The following is an 18,201-nucleotide window of genomic DNA, read 5'->3' on the forward strand; positions in this document are numbered from 1 at the left end:
CTACTTTGAGCTTATGGATATGTAGCCTATAAAAGTTGTTAAATAAAATGCTCTTCCCAGCTTCATTTGTCAGGTACCTCCAATTATTAACATTCACGCAAGATGTGGTGAGAGCTCCGAGAGACATAAGTGGCAGCCTTCCGAGGGGTAAATATCTTTCAGGAATAAAACATACTATAGACTTGCAAAAAAAACAACTTTCAAAGGTAGAGACCAGTCCCTGTGTCATCAATCCAAAGAGAGAGATGGGGAAGAAATTATTATTATTATTATTATTATTATTATTATTATTATTATTATTATTATTGCATTTGTCACCCTCAACTCACAGAGAGCAACTATCTGAAACTGGTGTTCTTCTCACACCCATGGACAAATGCTATACTGCAACAAATGTAGTGACAGAAGGCTCCATCCAACGAACGTTTTATTGCACACGCATTACTGGGCACTCATGGAGTTTGCTCAGGTCCCTCACACGACGTCATCTGCCTCCCGCGCACCTTCCAACCCTTCTGGACTTCCTTGCGTGACAAAAAAAAAAAAAAAAAACTCGTTAAGTGCGATGTATTTTTAAACACGGAATCGCTGCTCTCTCCTGCTTTGTGCAGGAGAAGCAGCACCATTAGAACAGCGGACCCAATGGGCCTCGTGCTCATTGTGTACTTTCTTTTTTGAAAAAGGAAGTAACGGAGGAATGAATACACAGGTGGAGAAACGACGGTAGGGAGCGTGTTCCCCCACCCACCCAGTGTGATGGACCTCAGAGAGTGGTGGGACTGGACTGCTCCTTATCTTCATTCATTTGCTCTATTCGAGTTCAGAAGGCCTGAATACGGCTAGAGCTGAATTAGAATTGCTCAACAGGTTTGATTCTATCACCAGAGGCTCGGCTCAGAATCACACTCCTTCTGGCTTACCTGATGCCAGTATGTTTACGTTATCAGCAACAACTGCACTGCAAATGACCACTGTTAATAATGTGGATGTCATTGTCAGTACTTTCTTTATTTAATTCTCCCTACACCATCTCCCTACTTACTCGATATAAACCTGGAGCTCTTCATATAACTCCATTTATCTAATACTCCAATCTAGAGCCCACCTACATTTATGCCATATAAGTGTGTTGTGGTTGGATTCAGGATCAGTCTTTCATGAGAGGAAGGGCTCCATCTAATTTTGGAGGATCCCCCACACACACCATAGCTCACTCCATTCAGCAGGGTTTCCTGACTGTGCAGCATTTTCGGGCGGGGGGGAGGGACAGGAACTGCTGTGCGAAGGAGGGAGCAGAGGAAATCCACTTCCACCAGCATAGTTGATCTAGCATAAATCTAGATCTAATCTTTAATCTTTAGAGGTGCCACAAATTTGAGGCCAGGGCCATAGCTAGACCGGAAAAATCCCAGGGTGATCTCCGGGATCATTCCTGTGCATCCACATGACACAAAGGGGATCCCAGGATCAGGGAGGGATGATTCCTTCCTTGCTCTAGGATCTTGCCCTCCCCTTTAGGCCTGGCTTTTCTGAGGTCTTGGGCTGAGCCCAAGAACATGTGGCCAGGTGCCGCAGTTTGTGCCAGTCCCTCGCAGTTCCTCGTGAGGAGCCGGGACCCGCACACAGGGCGCAGAGCTCCTCAGGAGCACTGCACCCATCGGGGGTGGGGTGGGGGAGTGGGGAAATTAAAATATATATTTTTAAAAAATCCTTACCTTTTGCACACGAGCACTCGTGCGCATCTTCTCCTTAAAGAAAATTTAAAAATGGGGTCCGTGACGCCTCTCTCTCTGAGAGATCTCACCCCTCCATCATGGACTAACAGGTAGGTCTAGTTAAGGCCAGGTCTACACCAAGCAGGATATAGCATTATGAAAGTGGTATTAAAGTAGTATATAAAAGGCAGGAGCCACACCAAGCAGGATAAAGCAGTACGAATGGGGTATGAAAGTTGCATATGGTATGTGTCAGTGGGCCCCAACAGTTGTCAGTGCACTTCAGTACCACTATAAAGCATTAGTGTGGCTTCTGCTTCTTATAAACTGCTTTCATACTGCTTTCGTTGTGCAATATCCTGCTTGGTGTAGATCTGGCCACACTTACCTTCTGGAAATTATTTTTCCATCCTTACCACCACCACCCACCCCCAACTAGAACATGAAATAGTCTCTTACACCTCAGCTGAACATTCTTTCTTATCAAAAGGGATGATATAATATTTTCCTAACAAGCATATTTCAACCTGGGACTTTTATAATCTGTGTCTTTGATTATGAGAGTATGTTTAAAAATCTTTTAAAAGTCTCTTTCTGAGTACATAGTTCCTTGAGATCCAATAATAAAAAAATACCCTTAAGATAGAAGAGGCATTGTTCATATCTCACTGGCTTTGATTCAGTTATAAATTATGGTCTCTTCCACGTTATGCTGAGATGCTATTTTGATAGTCTTTCATGGCACTGGCTTCCTTTCTGATCTGCCTCTGTGCATATAAGCTTTAATCAAGTCTGAAAGGCAAAACTCCCTGGAAAAGAGCAATTCAACTGACAAGGCGCATAAAAGCTTTAAATAAGAAATGCTGCTAAATTGCAAGATGTATTTTGGCAAGGGCTGGCTAGCAAGGACGAAGCATGGGGTGTAGAAATGACCCCAGATGTGTTTTGTTCTGTTTTTAAGGCCCAAATCCACTCTTAATAGGCTATAAAGTCTAAATATGTGGCTTGTTAATTTAGAGCAATACATGGGTGTTCCTGTTCTTCCTTACCTCTGCAAATATCACCCAGATGCACCATTCCTTCTCTGCACGTGGGCAGGATTTGCAGAGGTAAGAAAGAACAAATACACACACAGATTGCTTTGAAATAACAAGTCACTTTTTTATTATTATTGCTGTAAGCTGCCTTGGGAGGGCTTCTGCCCCAAAAGGCGGCCAGGAAATATTTTAAATAAATAAATAAATAAATAAATAAATAAATTTCTTCCTATCGATTTATTTTCTCTTTTGCGCCTATAGTCCCTGCTACTGCCCTCATTGTACTGGTATTCTCTGTCCAAGCCTCCTTTCCTTATCCTGTTCCTTTTACTTATATAAACCTGCTGTATGCTTGGGCCCTGCCTGGTATTTTTCTAATCCCTTCACAGTGCAATACAATGCATGTTTACTCAGATGGACATCCTGTTGAGTCCAATGGGGGACTTACTCTCAAAGTTGGTGAGCATAGGAATGCAGCATTGGTGACTTTTTTCTTAGGCTTTCTGTCTGCCCAGTTCCTCTCTGCAAGATCTGAACAGTTCAGCCAATTACAATCAGAGGGCTTCATTAGATTAAGGGGAAATGGTGTTTCTTTACCAGTGGTTTGTTTCTTGCTTCCCTTGTGCAATCGTGATGGGGCTGCATTACACGGCCACGGAGGGGTGACTACGGCCTTAGCTAGACCTACCTGTTATTGCATGATGGAGGAGTGAAGATCTCGCAATGTTTTTATTGCGCGATTCCCCCCTCTGCTTACATGCAGCGCGCGATGACCTTAGAGAGGCGTCGCGCCTGCCATTTTTTAATTTTTAAATAGACCGGAGCGCATGAGCGCTCATGTACAAAAGGTAAGTATTTTTTAAAAAATAATAATTTCCCTGCTCACCCCACCCCCGATGGGTGCAGAGCCCGAGACCATGGAAAAAATGGTCCTAAAGGGTAGGGCAAGATCCCGGGACAAGGGAGAGGTCATCCTTCCCTGATCCCGGGATCCCCTATGCGTCGTGTGGAAGCACAGGGATGATCCTGGGGATCACCCTGGGATTTCACCCCTTCTAGCTATGGCCTATGTGATCTATAATGAAAAACTTCCTCTCCACTTGCTGCTCATAGCTCTGAATGTGACAGTGCCCCCTAGTGGGTGATTTATAGCATAACTTCCCCTGTACATGGTAGGAAATTCTGAGCTTTTTCAGCAGAATCAAGATATTATAGGGTGTGTGTGTGTTTTTTTTAATGGAATTACCAGGGGAAGGCACAGGAGACATGCAATAGGTTGCCGACATTGTCAAAAGGACCCGTGAAATTCTGTAAGTGGCCAGTTATAGTGTGCTTTGTTTCACTTGTGTGAAGAAGCCCAGAATCTGTTCTGCTTTTCCTGCCCCACTTTGACATTTGGGGAGATTCTCTTTTGCCAAAAGTTGCAAAATGAAAGATAGAACTGAAATCAGGTCAAGGAGCAGTGTTACTGTATCCCAACAGCATCATTTATCAGTGTGAAGGCAAATTGGGCATTTTTGTTGAAATGCTACCACATTTATACATAAGAAACTTCCTTTTAACTTCACCCTGAGCAGCAAAAGACTGAAACAACACCCTATTATCTTACCAACACCCTGATGCAAAATGCATTGTTTGTAACACAAAGTAACAATATGCATTCATTGTGAAGTTATTTCTTTGATGTTATTTCTGCAGACATCTGAGAGCCAAAGAGACTGCTCTTGAGACAGAATAGTGGCTTTGGTGGTTGGAACTGCTTTGGTGCAAGCTTCCAACAGACCTCTGAATTCATAAGAACATAAGAAGAGCCATGCTGGATCAGACCGAGGGTCCATCTAGTCCAGCACTCAGTTCACACAGTGGCCAACCAGCTGTCGACATTGAACCCACAAGTAGGACATGAGTACAATAGCATCCTCCTGCCCATATTCCCCAGCAACTTGTATTCAGAGACATAGTACTGGTGGAAGTGGCATATAGCCGTTAAGACTAGTAGTGATTGATAGCGTTCTCCTCCAGGAATTTGTCTAACCCCCTTTCAAAGCCATCCAAATGGGTGGCCATCACTATATCTTGTGGTAGCAAATTTCACAGTTTAACTATGTGTGCTGTGTTTATTCATTGTGACTCATGGATATGGGACCTTTAAATTGTAGCCATGATGTGGAAGTTACTTTCTGCTGGAAAATTACTGGGATTTATTTTTGAGTAAAGCATATAAGATCGGGATGTAAATCTCTGACAGTACTTCAAGAGTCGGTGTAGTTTTCTCGTTCCCTTTTTTATGGCTTCCAATTGCAGCTTCAAATACAGCTCACGACACACTTTTTACCCTTACAGAGCTCCCCCAAATATCGATTCATCTGCTTCCATCAGAATTGCAAAAGGCATGTTGCAAAACGTAAGGAAACAAAAATGCCAGGATGCATAGCAATCAATTCTGTGTTTTCAAAGTTGCTGAGGAGCTGTTTTTCCTCCTGTAAAATAGTCTGTCTTTTGTACACAGAAATGCTCATCAATCTCTTTGCTCTTTATTGTTGCCATATTTTATATCAATATCATGTATACCTGGGCAAATAGCTGATGTTATGCTATTTTATACTTAAATAGGACCGTATCTTTAAAAAGAAAGAAAGCAAAAAGCTTTTTGACAAATGCATTCCAAATAGACCCCTTCAAACCCACATTGATTTATTGAGGGATCTCACCATTGATTAAATTCATATTGTATATAAGGAGAATTTCAGATTATTTCTTGGGGTTCAGCAAAATTGTGGATGTTAACTGGTGAACAGAGATGCCAAACAGCTCACAAACGACAATCAAAAAAGGGTTTAAAACAACAACAACCACCTTAGCTATGCTACCTTATCTTCCTTGTATAATGTGTTTTAATGCAATTGTGGGTGGTCATATAACAAACAAAGCCATGGTTTGGCCACTAACCCTTTTGCAGCAAATGGTTAATGAGTGTGTTTAAACCATGGTTATGTAGCTACCATGGTTTGGCATGGTTCACACAACACGCTAAGCCATAATGTTTAGCTCAAAATGCTTAAGCATTGTGGCTTAGTATGCCATCTGAACAGGATCATAATGAGGGTTCCTGAGCTTCAGATGTGAGAAGCCACATGCCAGCATCACCAAGTCATTGAATTTATCCTAAAGTGGACTTTTCAGGTGAAAGATCTATCTGCCACCTCCCAAAGCCTGCTGGCTTATGCCTGCCAGGGTAAGCAATTATGGTGTCATTCATCCAAACGTTTCTGTCGAGTGAGATATATTTGAGCTTACGTGCAACATCAGAAGAATTTTGAGTGCAACTCAAAAGAGTGTCAAGAAGATTATAGCAATTTCTAGAATGATTTCTATTCCCTCTAACCTCACCTGCATTCAATCCAGACAGCAAAACAGCTTCTTTTCGACTATTGCCAAGCCATTCTCCAGTTCCAATGCAACAGAGCATGCAACCTAAAAACCTTAGAACCCATGGATTCCTCCTAAAAGACCAGAGATTTTGGGTTAAGAAGAGCCAGCCAACACCTGTAGCCAGCACAACATCCTACAAGATACATAGGGACAATTAATACTCTCAGATTCAAAAAAATAATAATATCTGTATGTTTTAAAGCTGTGCACAAGTGGCCTCTCGACATTCTCCACCCTATTAGTGGATAGAGAAATGGGGGAGGGGCAATTTCACTGAATTTCTCCAGGGTGAGGAGAAATTCTCCACAATTTCTCACAAGTTATATCACCATTGGCAAGAGTTCTGGGGCAGCTTCTTTCTTTTTTCCTAAGGGCTTTTCTCTCTTTTTTTTGGGGGGGGGGCTTCTTTGCTGCCAACATGCCTCGTGTGGTACAGAGTGGTAAAGCAGCAGTTTCTGCAGCTGAAACTCTCCCCACGGCCTGAGTTCGATCCCAGCGGAAACTGCTTTCAGGCAGTCGGCTCGGATCGACTCAGCCTTCCATCCTCCTGAGGTCGGTAAAATGAGTATCCAGTTAGCTGGGGGAAGGGTAATAATGGCCGGGGAAGGCAACGGCAAACCGCCCCGCTATAAGGCCTGCCGAGAAAACGTCAGCGAAAGCTGGCGTCCCTCCAAGAGTCAGTAATGACCCAGTGCTTGCACAAGAGGTTCCTTTCCTTTTTCCTTCTTTGCTGCCACTGCAAATTGCAACAGCACCAACTGCGTTGGCAGCCTGGTCCCCCTGTTGCATCCTCCACAATGCCCCATAGACTCCACGGTATTGAGGAGAGGGAATGCAGCCATCCCAAAAATAATAGAGAAGATAACGTGAAAAAAATTCTAGGCGGTAAGAAAAGAAAACTCTCAAGAATTTTCTAAGAAAAATGTCTTCTGAGGAACTTTGACTCAGCTGTGGTTGTCATTTTTTTCCAGAACAATTTCTCTAAGGTCTTCCAAATGTTGCATTTCTCAGGGGTGAGTGTGGATACATCTTGTTATTAATGCAGGTGCTGGCAACACTGCTCCTTCACGGAAAGTCCTGTAGCAGATGTAGGGGGGAAGTGTTGCATCCAGCTTCAGGGAAAGGGTAGAACTAACGCTGTGCCAAAATCTGTCCTCCAAATTCCTGAAAGTTTTCTTCTCCCATGAAAGAGGCACCTATTATTATTATTATTATTATTATTATTATTATTATTATTATTATTATTCTCAGGGCAGTTTATAATTTATTTGGAAGGTGTGTTGGTACTTTTGACCTTACCTAATCACTGTAAGGTAGCTGAGGACACGGTCCATATTATTCTTTCTATTACACATCTCACCATTGCTCTATAGTCTCCCAGGCTGCCTGTACTTCCTGATGTCTTCCCCTGGGCAGGAAATGTGGGAAACCAAGGAGGCTACAGGCTGTCAGAGAGATTTTTGCACAATAAAAGACAAAACAACCATGCACACTCCTCAGCCATCTCATAAGTAAGGTAGGCACAAGAACCCTGAACCAAAGGCATGAAGGGTTACCGAAGCTCATAAAGCCCACGGACACATACCCCTTTCTTCTCATCCATGTGGGAACAAATGATGTCGCCAAACAGAGCTACAAAGAAATCATTTCAGACTTTGAAGTTCTGGGAAGGAAACTGAAGAACTTTGGGGCCCAGGTAGTTTTCTCATCCATCCTCCCGGTTCTTGGAAGAGGATTAGAAAGGGAAAGAAAAATACTCCGGATGAACGACTGGCTTCGAAAGTGGTGCCGTCGTGAGAGTTTTGGATTCTGGGACCACGGGCTACGCTACTTGGAACATGGACTGCTGGCAAGGGATGGGTTGCACCTCACAAGGGCTGGAAAGAATGAGTTCGGCCACAGCATGAAGAACTTCATCAGGAGGGCTTTAAACTGAATCTTGCGGGGGTGGGAGACGTAAATTTTGAGGCAACAATGGATGAAGGCCAATGCACCACAGTACAGAGAACAGCTCCAACAGAGTCCCAAAATAGTGTCTGCAACAAGGTAGGAACAAAGCCAGACTATAAAACACATGGTCTTCGATGTCTATATACTAATGCCCAGAGCATGGGAAACAAACAGAATGAACTTGAACTCTTATTACATGAAGGCAAATACGACTTGATAGGTATAACTGAAACTTGGTGGGATGACTCCCATGACTGGAATATAGCAATTGAAGGATATAACTTGTTCAAAAAGAACAGAAGAAATAGAAAGGGAGGTGGAGTTGCACTATAAGTTAAAAATACCTATCCCTGCACAGAAATACAGGCGGATGAGATTGGGAGCCCCGTCGAGAGCGTCTGGATTAAAATAAATGGGGCTAGGAATAAAAAGAATATGATAATCGGAGTCTACTACCGACCACCCAATCAAGGAGAAGATGAGGACGAAACTTTTGAGAAACAAATTGCCAGTGTTTCAAGGAAGTGTGATGTAGTAGTGATGGGGGACTTCAATTACCCTGATATCTGTTGGGAGACCATTACTGCCAAAAGCGGCCCTTCCAAGAAATTCCTGACATGTATGGGTGATAACTTTCTCCTACAGAAAGTGGTGGAAGGAACTAGAGGGTCAGCAATCCTTGACTTGTTATTGACCAATAGGGATGACTTAGTGGATAAAGTGGCAGTTACGGGAACTCTGGGGGAAAGTGACCACGTCATACTTGAATTCTTGATTATGAAGGAGACAAAAGTCGAGCGTAGCCATACACGTACTCTGGATTTTAGGAAAGCTGATTTTAATAAACTCAGAACTATAATAAGTAAGGTCCCGTGGCAAGGGAGCCTAAAAAGAAAAGGAGTGCAGGATGGGTGGGAGTATCTAAAAAATGAAATTTTAAAGGCACAGTTACAAACAATTCCAAAAAGGAGAAAAGATAGAAGACAACAGAGGAAACCAATGTGGCTCCACCAAAAGCTTATTGATGAACTGAAAACAAAAAGGGATACATATAGGAAGTGGAAGGAAGGCCAGGCTACAAAAGAAGAGTACAGACAAGTGGCACAGAAGTGCCGAAATGGCGTCAGGAAGGCTAAAGCTGTGAATGAGCTGAGATTAGCGAGGGATGCTAAAAGCAATAAAAAGGCTTTCTTCAGATACGTGAGTAGTAAAAGACAGAGGAAAGAAATGGTGGTTCAACTGCTTAATGAGGATGGCAAATTGATAACAGACGACAAACAAAAGGCTGAAGTGCTCAATTCCTACTTTGCCTCGGTCTTCTCCCAAAAGCGGATCTATGACCCCCCTGGAAAAAGTGAAGCAGAAGTTGAGGGGGCAGGATTGCAGTTTGAGATTGATAAACAAATGGTCAAAGAACACCTAATTTCCTTGAATGAGTTCAAATCCCCAGGGCCCGATGAACTGCATCCAAGAGTAATGAAGGAGCTAGCGGAAGAACTCTCAGAACCTTTGTCTATTATCTTTGCAAAATCATGGAAGACGGGTGAGGTGCCGGACGACTGGAGGAGGGCTAACGTTGTCCCTATCTTCAAAAAGGGCAAAAAGGAGGAACCTGGGAACTACAGACCAGTCAGCCTGACATCCATCCCTGGGAAAATTCTGGAGCAGATTATAAAGAAGTCAATCTGTAAACACCTTGAAATCAATGCAGTGATTACTAGAAGCCAACATGGATTTGTCAGGAACAAATCCTGTCAGACTAATTTGATCTCATTTTTTGATAGGATAACCTCCCTTGTGGACTGTGGGAATGCTGTGGATGTCATATATCTTGACTTCAGCAAAGCTTTTGACAAAGTACCACATGACATTCTGATTAACAAACTAGCTAAAAGTGGGCTAGATGGAACAACTATTAGGTGGATCCACAGTTGGTTACAGAATCGGACTCAAAGAGTACTTATCAATGGAACCTTCTCAAACTGGGGAGAGGCAACGAGTGGGGTTCCGCAGGGCTCAGTCCTGGGCCCAGTGCTCTTCAACATTTTTATTAATGATTTGGACGAGGAGGTGCAGGGAACGCTGATCAAATTTGCAGATGACACAAAATTGGGTGGGATAGCTAATACCCTGGAAGACAGAAACAAACTTCAAAGTGATCTTGATAGGCTGGAGTGCTGGGCTGAAAACAACAGAATGAAATTTAATAGGGATAAATGCCAAGTTCTACATTTAGGGAATAGAAACCAAATGCACAGTTACAAGATGGGGGACACTTGGCTCAGCAATACTACAAATGAGAAAGATCTTGGAATTGTTGTAGATCACAAGCTGAATATGAGCCAATAGTGCGATATGGCTGCAAGAAAGGCAAATGCTATTTTGGGCTGCATTAATAGAAGTATAGCTTCCAAATCACGTGAGGTACTGGTTCCTCTCTATTCGGCCCTGGTTAGGCCTCATCTAGAGTATTGCGTCCAGTTCTGGGCTCCACAATTCAAGAAGGACGCAGACAAGCTGGAGCGTGTTCAGAAGAGGGCAACGAGGATGATCAGAGGTCTAGAAACAAAGCCCTATGAAGAGAGACTGAAAGAACTGGGCATGTTTAGCCTGGAGAAGAGAAGATTGAGGGGAGACATGATAGCACTCTTCAAATACTTAAAAGGTTGTCACACAGAGGAGGGCCAGGATCTCTTCTCGATTCTCCCAGAGTGCAGGACACGGAATAACGGGCTCAAGTTAAAGGAAGCCAGATTCCGTCTGGACATCAGGAAAAACTTCCTGACTGTTAGAGCAGTGCGACAGTGGAATCAGCTACCTAGGGAGGTTGTGGGCTCTCCCACACTAGAGGCATTCAAGAGGCAGCTGGACAACCATCTGTCAGGGATGCTTTAGGGTGGATTCCTGCATTGAGCAGGGGGTTGGACTCGATGGCCTTGTAGGCCCCTTCCAACTCTGCTATTCTATGATTCTATGATTCTATGATTTTTTCTGAAATTTCTTCTCCTTTGAATTTATTTTTGAAAGCAATTCCTTTCTATCAAATTGAATGAGAATGGTCAGAATTTTCATGGGAGAATTTTTCTGCACAGCGCTAGTATGTTGAAGTGAGCACATTGTGTGATATGTCTCAAGGAAGTCATGGAAATACATGCATATGCACACTTGCCAAATCCCCCCTTGTGGCAGAGGAGGACTGAACATATAAATTTACATGTGCACCAGCTACATTACATGTTACATTGTACTCAAGTGCGTGGACATGCCCGCAGCGTGAGAACTGCACGGCAGAAGCTCTGCCACCATTTCTATGTCATGGCCGCTTGTTTGCTTGTTTCAAGTGTTCAGCAGAACACACTTTCCCACCCTGCCAATCGGCTTGGGCTGGCGAAGGCTGTTGCGGGTGGGGGAGAGGAGAGAAGCAACGTTGCACGTGTCTATGCATGTGTCCTGAGTAAGGCGTGGGCAGGGCTTGCCTATAAGGGTGAGCACCGTGTGCTTACCAGCCTCTTTCGCTTTCTGGATCCCACCCTCCCAGCCTTAACTAGTATGGGATTAGCTAGCTGCCCCCTTTGTAGGGGTGGGGGCTGAGTAGGAATGTTACCTGCCACATATTGGGTGTGGTGTGCAGGTTTTTTGCCTACTCCATACTGGAACTTAAAATTAGTCGAGGATGGGTAAATAGGTTGATTTGTTGGCAGGGTTGTGCAGGAATCTTGGGATATCAGATGAGGTTGGTGAACACTCATTGGGCACTTTTATGGTGATTGGCAGGTCTGAGGCCTGGTCATTGGGGGCTGAAGGGCTCTCGACCCAGGATATGGCTTGCCTTTGGGGACCTCCCTCTCTCACTTACTTGGGGTTAAGTGGCTCTAGGCGGGAGCGTCATGGGGTGGGTTTTCCCCCAAGCACACACATGTAGCTTAAGAAAGGAGCAGGGTTTCTATCCGACTCCTGGCTTGGTCAAGTGGCTCACCCTTATGCAGACTAGTTGCCTGAAGTCAGGATGCTTGGATTCCCACACTCTCACATACAGATCCAGGGAGGGGTGAGTTACCCACTTTAAATAAAGGGGCCTTAGTTATACCCAAGCTCTGGTGTCTGTGTCATTATTTCCTCACTTTTCCTCCTTTCCACAAACTGCTGGGTACATTGGTCCCAAGGGTATGAAGGCAAATGCATTTGAGCATCCTTTTAAAATAAGTTCTCTTTGGGCCTTGCTAGACCTACCTGATAATCCGTCTGGGAGGCGGGGCGACGGCGCGCTACAGCTAGCGCGTGCCGTCGCCCTTTTCCAGACGTCAGCACGCGACGGGGCAAAGGAAAGCCCCATTGCGTGCTCCGCGTTTCCCCCCTTAAAGGGCCATGTGCGTAGGAGTGCACCGCTGAAAAGGTAAGTACTTTTTTAAAAAAATTAAAGGTCCCCACTCCCCCTGCCCCTGATTCCCCCCACAATGCCTGATGCCCCCCTACCCGCTCGCTCACCCGTCCTCTCCCCCTCCCCAATGCCCTGTCCCCCGTCCTTCTTTCCACATCCCCAATGCCCACTCGCTCGCCCATCCTTCTTTCCCCCATCCCCGATGCCCGATGCCCTATCCCCGTCCTTCTTTTTTCCCCTCCCCGATGCCCGTGTCCGTCCTTCTTCCCCCCCTCTCCTGCTGGGTCTGGTCTTTCCCCCGGCTTCTATCTCCCCACCCATGATTCCCCCCCCCCGGCTCGATGGGCACAGCGCTCGTATGAAGCAAGCAGCCGGGAAAAGCCATGGACCCTCCTAGACCCCCCTCCCCCTGCCCCTGATTCCCCCCACAATGCCTGATGCCCCCCCCCTGCCCGCTCGCTCGCCCGTCCTCTCCCCCTCCCCGATGCCCTGTCCCCCATCCTTCTTTCCCCCCTCCCTGATGCCCACTCGCTCGCCCATCCTTCTTTCCCCCCTCCCCGATGCCCGATGCCCTGTCCCTCGTCCTTCTTCCCCCCCTCCCCGATGCCCGTGCCCGTCCTTCTTCCCCCCTCTCCTGCCAGGTCTGGCCTTTCCCCCCGCCCCTATCTCCCCCCCCCAGCTAGATGGGCACAATGCTCGTATGAGCGCTGTGCCCAGTCCATGGCTTCTCCCAGCTACTCGTGAGTAAGCGAGCAGCTGGGAAAAGCCACGGACCCTGCTAGACCCCACTCCCCCTGCTCCTGATTCCCTCCACAATGCCTGATGTCCCCCTGCCCAGGCCGGGGCTGCGGAAAAAACGGGCCATAAACGTATCTGCTTATCCCAGTTCAAGCGAGGTCTTAGCCCGGCCTGACCCTGGAATCCCCTGTGCGTCATCTGGATGCACAGGAGGGAGACCGGGCCTCACACCGTGCTAAGGCCTCATCTAGCAATGGCCTTTGATTTATCTATTAGATGGAAAACTCTACTTCTATTTATTATTGATATCCGTAGAACATTGATGCTGCACATACACGCATAGGTTGAAAGCCATTCTCATTGGACTAAGCCAAAGTTCTTACTTCCCTGTAAATTTCTTTAGGACAGATCCGCCTGCTAAAGAATTGCAGAGGAGATACATTTTACTCCTGAACTGCCATTCCCATGAAGTTAGCTTGATTTCTTTTTAAATGCAGAATGGGTTCTTTTTATGTCATGGCACATTTCAAATGAGTTTTGGAATGTCTGCACCCCAAGTCCTTGCCATTACTCTTGTCCCGTGAATGCCGAACAACCCGTCCCAGCGATCTGTTAGTTTAAGTGGTTTTATGGCACTTTGTGATGTTGTTAACATTACTCAGGGAAGAGGGAGCAGGTGGAAGCACCATCTGTCATGCCTACCTCAACAGGCAATTTACATAAAAGTTTTAAGAACTGCAGCTTAGTGCCGAGACAATCAAAGTTAGCCTAGTAAACGTACCATAAAATCACAGAAATAATAACCGGTATCCAACACTGTTTTTTCCACTGGTGGTTTCCCCCTTGTTTTACTTTACTTCCCAGTAGAGCCAGAAGGGAGGTGACAGATGGCCATACGTTGGAGCTGTAAGGAAGCTGATGGTCCTTCCGCCTTTTAATTCCCTATTTCCCAATCCTCAGAGCACTGCAGCAGCACAAGTACCATTTGTTTTGGTGCCATGAGCATTGTTGATGGAGCCTTTAGGCAGATTGGACGAGAAGCAGAAGGGGTGAGGTGGGAGGGCTGTATGTGTGTGGCAAACAACATCGTGAAGTAGTGGCTGACAAAAAGCAGCAGTCCTGGGAAAATTGTACGCAGAAGGAGGTCATCAGGCAGAAGGATGGAGGATCGATGGGCCCACCCAAAGATGTTCTTTGTCACTTGTCTCTGTATTTCCCCCTCCCCAGCTTCCTCATGTCACAATATCCTGCAGTTTCCGGCCTTCGTTCCCACTCTTGGCTGCCATTGCTGAGGGCACTGGGATAGGAATGAGTAAAGCTGTCAAGCTCAGTTTTGATCAGGTTCTGGTTTTTCCATTCCTAAGTTTGTTCCAACCCATTTCCTGTTTTTATTGTGAATTTGTCTTTTTCATATATAGTCTGCATGAAAATTCTCTCTCTCTCTCACACACACACACACACACAGTGTGTGTATATGTCCTCATATATACATAGAATAGCAGAGTTGGAAGGGGCCTACAAGGCCATCGAGTCCAACCCCCTGCTCAATGCAGGAATCCACCTTAAAGCATCCCTGACAGATGCCTGTCCAGCTGCCTCTTGAATGCCTCTAGTGTGGGAGAGCCCACAACCTCCCTAGGTAACTGATTCCACCGTTGCACTGCTCTAACAGTTAGGAAGTTTTTCCTGATGTCCAGCCGGAATCTGGCTTCCTTTAACTTGAGCCCGTTATTCCGTGTCCTGCACTCTGGGAGGATCGAGAAGAGATCCAGGCCCTCCTCTGTGTGACAACCTTTTAAGTATTTGAAGAGTGCTATCATGTCTCCCCTCAATCTTCTCTTCTCCAGGCTAAACATGCCCAGTTCTTCAGTCTCTCTTCATAGGACTTTGTTTCTAGACCCCTGATCATCCTGGTTGCCCTCTTCTGAACACGCTCCAGCTTGTCTGCGTCCTTCTTGAATTGTGGAGCCCAGAACTGGACACAATACTCTAGATGAGGCCTAACCAGGGCCGAATAGAGAGGAACCAGTACCTCATGTGATTTGGAAGCTATACTTCTATTAATGCAGCCCAAAATAGCATTTGCCTTTCTTGCAGCCATATCGCACTGTTGGCTCATATTCAGCTTGTGATCTACAACAATTCCAAGATCTTTCTCGTTTGTAGTATTGCTGAGCCAAGTGTCCCCCATCTTGTAACTGTGCATTTGGTTTCTATTCCCTAAATGTAGAACTTGGCATTTATCCCTATTAAATTTCATTCTGTTGTTTTCAGCCCAGCACTCCAGCCTATCAAGATCACTTTGAAGTTTGTTTCTGTCTTCCAGGGTATTAGCTATCCCACCCAATTTTGTGTCATCTGCAAATTTGATCAGCGTTCCCTGCACCTCCTCGTCCAAATCATTAATAAAAATGTTGAAGAGCACTGGGCCCAGGACTGAGCCCTGTGGCACCCCACTCGTTGCCTCTCCCCAGTTTGAGAAGGTTCCATTGATAAGTACTCTTTGAGTCCGATTCTGTAGCCAGCTGTGGATCCACCTAATAGTTGTTCCATCTAGCCCACTTTTAGCTAGTTTGTTAATCAGAATGTCATGTGGTACTTTGTCAAAAGCTTTGCTGAAGTCAAGATATATGACGTCCACAGCATTCCCACAGTCCACAAGAGAGGTTATCCTATCAAAAAATGAGATCAAATTAGTCTGACAGGATTTGTTCCTGACAAATCCATGTTGGCTTCTAGTAATCACTGCATTGATTTCAAGGTGTTTACAGACTGACTTCTTTATAATCTGCTCCAGAATTTTCCCAGGGATGGATGTCAGACTGACTGGTCTGTAGTTCCCAGGTTCCTCCTTTTTGCCCTTTTTGAAGATAGGGACAACGTTAGCCCTCCTCCAGTCGTTCGGCACCTCACCCGTCTTCCATGATTTTGCAAAGTTAATAGACAAAGGTTCTGAGAGTTCTTCTGCTAGCTCCTTCACTACTCTTGGATGCAGTTCATCGGGCCCTGGAGATTTAAACTCATTCAAGGAAATTAGGTGTTCTTTGACCATTTGTTTATCAATCTTAAACTGCAATCCTGCCCCTCAACTTCTGCTTCACTTTTTCCAGGGGGGTCATAGACCCGCTTTTGGGAGAAGACCGAGGCAAAGTAGGAATTGAGCATTTCAGCCTTTTCTTTGTCATCTGTTATCAATTTGCCATCCTCATTAAGCAGTTGAACCACCATTTCTTTCCTCTGTCTTTTACTACTCACGTATCAGAAGAAAGCCTTTTTATTGCTTTTAGCATCCCTCGCTAATCTCAGCTCATTCACAGCTTTAGCCTTCCTGACGCCATTTCGGCACTTCTGCGCCACTTGTCTGTACTCTTCTTTTGTAGCCTGGCCTTCCTTCCACTTCCTATATGTATCCCTTTTTATTTTCAGGTCATCTCTAAGCTTTTTGTGGAGCCACATTGGTTTCCTCTGTTGTCTTCTATCTTTTCTCCTTTTTGGAATTGTTTGTAACTGTGCCTTTAAAATTTCCTTTTTAAAATACTCCCACCCATCCTGCACTCCTTTTCTCATTAGGTTCCCTTGCCACGGGACAAGGTTTTAGTATGCACTGTTTAAAAGCCAATGTGGTATATCACAATAATTAAAGCTGCAGGAGCCTTGCCCTCTTTTCTATCTGTTCACTCCAGTGATTTTTGCATTTATTTCTGACTAGATACAAAAGAGGGCAGAGCTCCTGCAGCTTTAACTGTTGTGATGAAGGGGGAGTTTCACCAGGTGCTGCATGCATACAAATGACATCTGCGGAAATTGCTTTTTCTAATCAACTGTTAAAGATACATGGGCCCTGTCCTCCTTTACATGTAGTCACCCTACCTTCCCCGTAATGACCAATCCAAGATTTAAGATCAGCCATGAAGGCTTTGCTTGCTCAGTAGGGATTATTCTACACTGACTGACAGTGACTATCCATGGTTTCAAAACGGAGCTCTCCCAGACCTACTGAGAGGTGCTGGAGACTGAACCTGGGACATGTTGCACACATTGGCCTCATCTACACCTAGAGGCCTTCCAGGATGAGGGGGAGGATCCTGGGCTTACCTGCTTCCGGGATCATACCCCTGCATCTAAACGCCAGGAAGTGAAGAGGGATGTTCCTGGCACAATGTTTTGGTTTTTTAGGGAGACGTTCATGTAATTTTGCAATTGTGTGTCCCCGATCCAGCGCCTTGGCGAGTTTTTTTTTTTTTTTTTTTTAAAGGAAAAATTTGGCACCGGGAAATACTGGCAGCCATCCTGGGGATGGTGAAAATGCTGGGGGGGCCCACCGCGATGGGTATGCACAGCTCCATGCTGGTTTGAAGAGCCCCGCTACTTGCCAGGAGGAAGGAGGAACCGGGAACCTGTGCTACACTGCCCACAGGAAAAACTGGGGAAACCATGGTCCCAATTATCCCAGTACAACTGAGAGGTTGTCCCCAGTTGACCCCAGGATCCTCTGTGTGTCATTTGGATGCACAGGGATGAACTTAAGCTGACCCTGGGATAAATTGCAGGTGTAGATTAGGCCATTGTAAACCATGGAGCCCTTTCCCACATTAAATACTACCATTAGCATAGTGTCCATATATGGACACGCCTAGCTCCCCTTCAGTTCATATTTGCAGCCAGTGTAATGAGTCATTACACAGAATGGGATGTCTGTGTGGGGTTTCGGGAGCCCACGTGTGAAAGCTGGGCCCACAACAGTGCTGAATCATGTGGTGTGACTGTAGTTTTAGAAGAGGTTTGGGAAGAATTTTTAGCACAGGATTTTGAGATTACCATTTGAAACCTATGGAGGACTTTCTACCCTGCTGTGATTAATTCCTTAAGCAAGAGCTATCCTTCAAAATACAGAAAACTGTCTGGACTTTTATCTCTGAACCATATTGTGCTAGTTTTCATCAAACGCTAC

The sequence above is a fragment of the Elgaria multicarinata genome, chromosome 6 (assembly GCF_023053635.1).
Source record: "Elgaria multicarinata webbii isolate HBS135686 ecotype San Diego chromosome 6, rElgMul1.1.pri, whole genome shotgun sequence".
Classification (NCBI taxonomy): domain Eukaryota; kingdom Metazoa; phylum Chordata; class Lepidosauria; order Squamata; family Anguidae; genus Elgaria; species Elgaria multicarinata.